Source organism: Magnolia sinica, chromosome 16 (genome assembly GCF_029962835.1).
Source record: "Magnolia sinica isolate HGM2019 chromosome 16, MsV1, whole genome shotgun sequence".
Taxonomy (NCBI): Eukaryota; Viridiplantae; Streptophyta; class Magnoliopsida; order Magnoliales; family Magnoliaceae; genus Magnolia; species Magnolia sinica.
In genome coordinates, this window is record NC_080588.1 from 60,914,078 (window position 1) to 60,920,591 (window position 6,514).

General features: G+C 41.1%; 1 pseudogene; it reads right to left on the reverse strand.

Annotated features, from left to right (window-relative positions):
• The window catches only part of LOC131229761 (small ribosomal subunit protein eS1-like), a 44,710-nt pseudogene extending 40,549 nt beyond the window's left edge, over positions 1-4,161 (reverse strand).
• Between the last annotated feature and the right edge of the window lie 2,353 nt (positions 4,162-6,514).

Below are 6,514 nucleotides of genomic sequence, written 5' to 3' on the forward strand. Positions count from 1 at the left end.
TGGTAGAATGTTATAATCCCAACCATTTAAAGAGTCTTAACTTACACATTTCATCAATCATGAGGCTTTTGGTGTATTGGTTAGGTTCTTCTTAAAATGAAGCATGTGTAAAAAATGAATAAAAATTCTATAAAAAAAGTTAACTGATTAATCGTGGATATTCAAATTGAACGATGACCTACCCACCGAGCACCTCTGCACTTGGGATGGGAGTGATTAATGCGGCCGAAGGAAGCAGATTGCTTAGACCTACCTTGATGTATGTGTTTTATTTATATTATTTATTTCGATGGTTCATTTTAGGGCAGGACTAAATAATGAAGTAAATACAAAACTCAAGTGGACCACATCACACGGAATAGTGGGGATTGAACATCAATTCTTGAAAAAAATTTAGAGGACACGGGAGTTTTGGATAAAGTTGATATTTGTGTTTCTCCTTCATCGGAGTTTGTGTGACCTAATCATCAGGTTGGATGGAAAATAAACATTACAGTGGGTCTTAGGAAGTTTTTAATGGTGGGTGTCATTATATCCACTGTTTCCTGTGATGTGGTCCATTTAAGCTTTGGATTTGCCTCATTTTTTTGTTCATGCCTTGGAACGAGCTGGTAAAACAGATGGATGGCATGGATAAACAAATACATCACAATGGGCCCCACAGTCTGGTCATCCAGGCCTGCCATGGACTAGGGACCTAAGCTTGTCCGTTGCAAAATCCATGCCCTGTAAAAATAGAGGTGAGGATAATATGTGGGAATGGACAGAGAGGGTCGGTGAACAAGGATGCACATACCCAGAAATTTGTGAGAACATTCCTTCCCTGAACATCCTCAGCACGAAGCCTGATCTTTCTGTATGACTGGTCTTCATCATTCTGAAGGTCGGCCAAAGAGCACTCAAACACTCTGTGCTTGAAACCTTCTGATGCAATCTGGAACAGAAGATATGGTAAACTAAATCTTAGAAAATCAATTTCGTGGCAACTAGCTGGAATTGGCAAACTAAATCATAGAAAAACAATGTTGTGGCAACTAGCTGGAATTGGCAATTTGACATTAGAAAACAGAGCCGAAATTGGAGAGTGCATGTTAGAAAATCAATTTAGCAGCAACCAGCTCACTGCTCATTGAAGTAGCCTGCAGTGTCTCAAAATGAAGCACTTCTCCCCGTATAAAGATTTGTAGTGGGGTTACTAATGGTGGGTTTTTCAAGGGCTCGACTAGAGGTTGGAGATGACGGAATGTGGATTCCACATATGGCCTTCTGGCTAGGGATATGGTTATTAGGCAAGGCTTAAGAAATGGACTTGAAAATGGAGCTTTTGTCCTTGTCGAAGTTGCATCCTCCATAAAGGTGTTGTTTTATAAGGTAATTGAGAGGCTAGCTGATAAATTTATGTCCCAATTTCAAGAAAAATATGCATGCATGCTACATGTAAAGGCTGGTCATGTCAATGGAAAAACACAATAGTTGGTCATTTTTTTAATCTTTTGAGAAGTAATAGTTGGTCAGATGTTGAATATCCCTATATAGCTTCCTTGAAATGGGCCCCGCATATAGGGATGGATGTGCACTCCAACTACATCTTGATGCACACCACATTAGTCTTTAAATATATTGGCACATACATGTTGGATCATGGCATTCTTGGAATAAGGAAAGCTTGCAATGATCCTTGTCCAATGTTACAGACATTAGCACAATTGTGTAGTCCGGGGTTGAATTGATTGCACTTTCCCAGCCTAAAGTTTACAGTGGGATTTGGGCATATGCCAAGTTTTGGCCCGTGGATTCTATCATCTTATAGGTCATCTAGAATGTGATGAAGGTATGATTTACAAATATTGGTCAAGATGCTTAGATTGCTCGAGTAAGAAAAATAAGATTTTCCACTACATGAATTTAACACCTTCCATGTCAAGAATATGGGTAGGGCTATCAACAGGTACTCAATGGACCATACCCATTTTTTTAAAGGTCTTGGTCCAATTTCTTAAACCCATTTAGGAATCCAGTTGGTTCTGGCTCCGCCACATGCATCAAAGTGGCACACGTCACACGTGTGTGATCTAATCCATCCATTCAGGAGGCAACCATGTGAATAACCTTATATGTTGTGGACCTGACCGAACCTGGACCTTGAAACCATTGTGCAAAAGACTTGATGGGTACCCAACCCTGATCGGATACGGATCCAGGTCCTAAAAATCAAGACTCGGACAAAAAGGACCAGAAGCCAATTAGGTAGGTCTGGGGACTCCAGGACTCAACCAAAACTCAATCCTTTGACAGCCCTAATCCAACGCAAAATGGGGGATCCACATTCACTCATCTGGACCATTCGGTACAAGAATAATAACATAAGAAACTTGCCACTTGGTCCACGTGAAGGAACACATCTAAGTGAGCTTATGCATTATTTTGATGTTCCACATGCTTAACAGGTTGCCATGTGAGAGGGGGTGCATATAGGGCTGGCAAACCCTTAAGAACAAGTGCAACAGCACATATAGTAAAGGTGCAGTGCATCCAAACCAAACTACAATGTGGAGTTCCTGCATCGATGTCTAGGCCCGACTAGGACAGCATGTGGCTAAAAAATCATTGTCTGTGGGATTCTAACCAATTTGATCTTTTCTCCATTAAATGCAGACCCGTAACTATTTTTCTAACCAATCCAGAAGACTAATGAAAGATGGGCTGCCCTTCCGATGTTATACATATCTTAAAGAGTTCAGAATGATTCTTGCAAAACCTTAATTAGCATTCTCAAACACCAAAGAAACAGAACGAGATCCAGAAAGTTCTCTAATAAAAAGTTTCAATATGAGAAGCAATTAAGCTGCACACCATTTGGATTGGTGGAATCCAAAAGGTAGATTTAGAAAGAAAATGTCACATTGGATGAAATAAGTGGTAATAGAGATCCATGGAAAGAATCCTAAATAACCTTTTTGTTTTAGCATACATGATTTTCATGGAAATGTGGAAGGATCGATGGTCAAAAGGTGAGAATTTTCTCTCAAAAAAGGTGGAAATCTCCATGTCTTTTAGTGTTTTCTTTGTTTTTTTTTAATTTTCTCTTTTTTCTTCTTTTTTGTGAAAGGGAAACAGCCCTTTCTTGAGGAAAACTGTGGAAAGGAAACAGATTTCCACAGCCACTTTTGCTTCCACAAACGGTTGAAAAACATCATATCTTGGTAAAATCGATTTCCCTTCCACAGTTGAATCCTGTTTTCCACCAATCCGAGCCGCCCCTGAATAAGAAGAGAACAAAGACAATATCAAAGCCTCCTCCACACTAACAAAAGCAACATTTCATTTCATTATCAAAACTCAAACATGAATATTCAATCTTGGATCACTGATATCCCAACACGTGAACTTGCAAACTTCCATGCACAACCTCATCTTTCTACCAGCATCCCACCTCTGTGGAAACTCAATTCGTACAATCAGTGGCCCCACCACGAAAATCAACTGGCTCATCCACTCATAACATGGGCATCACCAACAAATTGACTCGTACCATCGGCTGTCATTTGATTTTGATGGCGCGGCCCACCCAAGGAGTGGATCAGCGTCATTTTCAGCCCAGGCAATCCTACGGAGCCCATTTTTCGCATGCTCAGATGTTCCACACGAGTAAAAAGCTGGCAGGAAAGAAATGAACAATTCTTCTCTTGAACAACGAAATCCTAACCTTGGTGGCCTGTGTCCTGGTAGCTAGGCTTTTTCCGATGGTGCGGACGTTGAAGATCGAGGGAGCCTTGATATCGTACCAATCTTTCTTCGCAAAGGGATCGACTCTGCAAAGATATATAATCAGATTAGAGAAGATCGAATGCCAGGAGAAGAGCAAGATGAAGAAGCGTGATGCTAACGTACGCTTTCTTCTTCCCGCCCTTTTTTCCCTTGGAAATCCTCTTATTCTTCCTGATAATCCAAAGCAACGAAGACGAGAAAGCAAAGATCAGTGCCAGAGAAGAGAGAAAGATAGGGATGGAGAGAGAGAGAGAGAGAGAACCCTAACCCGACGGCCATGGTTGATGCTTCTGAAGCTCCGGCATCAACAGAGAATGTTTCAGTCATGATGAAGATATAAAACCCTACTTCCAATGGGAAAAACGGATTGGCTACTTCCCCTGCCACCAGCCATTGGCTGGTGGTCGTTGCTCTTGGGCCCCACCATGATGTATGTGTTTCATCCATGCTGTCCATCTATGCTGCTGTCCATCTATTTTTACAGATCGTTTATATAAGACCAAAAATGAGGTATATCTTAAGTGGACCACATTACAGGGCTGAGTGTTAAATGAGTGTCGACTATTAAAAACTTTTTGGGCCCGCAAGCTGATCTCTGTTTTTTCCCTTCGTTTACGTCTGACCTAATCAACGTATTGGATGTCAAATAAACAATCCAGTGGGCGCCAGGACGATTTTAATGGTGGGGAGTAGCCCCGTAAACCTAGATGATGTGGTGACGTCACCAAGTTCTGTTGGTCTCCATCACGAGATATGAGTTATATCCCAACCGTCCATTCACTTGGTGAGCTCGTTTTAAGTCTTTAGCCTAATATTATGACAGATCTAAAAATAAAGTGGACCACACTGTAAAAGGAAGTGTAGGATTGAACACCTGCCATTGAAACCCTTTTTGGGTTACATATATTTTGGATCAATGTGATATTTGTTTTTTCTCTTCATCTAAGTCTGTGTGACCTTCTGAGCATATTGGATGGAATGTAAACGTTACGGCGGGCCCTATGAATATTTTAATGGTGAGAATCATGGTCTCCACTATTATTTGTGGTGTGGTCCACTTGAACCTTATAAATTACTCATTTTTGGAATCAAGATCTAAAATGATCTCTCCAAGTGGATGAACTGTGTAGATATTATAAATTCATCATTGTGAGGCATGTAACTTTGATCTCATTTGAACCGTTCGCGCAACTCGGAGCTCGCGCATCCGCTCGTCTTCGCGTACGCGGTTGGCGGAAACGGATTGGCTACTCCCCAGCCAACCGCTAATGTCGGTGCTACGTCGATCCCACCATGATGTATGTGTTTCATCCTTTACATCTATTTTTATATATCATTTTACGCTATGAGACAAAAAAATTAAGTATATCTCGACATAAAGTGGACCACGTTGTGGGAAACAGTGTTGAATGAACGTCAACCATTAAAAACCTTTGGGGGCCATAAACATTTTGGATCAAGCTGATATTAGTTTTTTCCCTTCATCTGGGTCTGCATGACCTAATCAAAAGATTGGATGTCAAATAAACAGTACACTAGGCCTTAAGAGGATCTTAATGATGGATATCTAATTTCTATTTTTTCCTGTGGTGTGGTCCACTTGAGATTTATATCCCTAAAATGATCGGTAAAAATGGGTGAACTGAATGGATGAAACACATACATCATGGTGGGGCCACATAGCACCGACCAGCAGCCACCCATTTCGGAAGCGGTTTCACCAGTGATGCTACCACTAGCCACTAGCCAGGTAGCTAGTGCTGGGTGCTATGTGGGCCCTACCATGATATATATGTTTTATCCACACCATCCGTCCATGTTTACACATCATCTTAATAATGTTTCTGATAAATGAGGCCGATGAAAATCTAAGCTAGACCACACCGTGGGAAAACAATAGTGACTGAACGCTTACCATTAAAAACGAACTAGAGCCCACTAATGTTTATTTGACATCCAACTTGTATATTAGGTCATACAGACCCATAAGTAGGCAAAAAACAAATATAAACTTCATCCCTAACCTTTGTAGCCCCAAAAAGTTTTTAATAGTGAAAGTTCAATCAGCATTCTATGGCCCCGCTTGAGGTTTTGATCTACCTCAATTTTGGGTTCATACCATAAAATTATGGGGAAAAATGGAAGGACGGAATGGATGAGATATATACATCATGTTAGGGTCCACATAGCACTGACCACTAGAGCTGGGCATCGGACCGAGTCGAATCGGATTGGGTCCAACTTGACCCGATCCGTGTTCTGCATGGACTGACCTGAACTCGGACCGATCCGGGACCGAGTCCGGGCCATCTGACCCGATCTAAGTTCGACTCGGTCGGGAAAACCGAGTCGGATCGGATTGGGCAAGGTTCGGATCGTTCATTTCTTTCAACGGTGTAGAAATCATTATTATCAGTGTTTCGTATGATGCTATCTACTTGATTATTAAATTTACTTAAAATTTAGTATCAACCCCTAAAATGATCTGAAAAAATTGATGGACGGTGCGGATAAACCAAAAAAAAATCAAGATGGCCCCACATAATTTATTGATAAAAACGTAAAGGTATATAACTTCTTAAAGAAGTTTTACACCAAATATATAACTTCTTGAAGAAGCTTTATATGTCTGTAGCTAGCACCAGCTAGCCTAATAGCTGCTCTTAGCACATGCCGTGCGAAGACAGCACTGACGCTCCTCGATCTCCGAGTTGTGAGAACGGTTCAAAAGAGATCAAAGTTACAT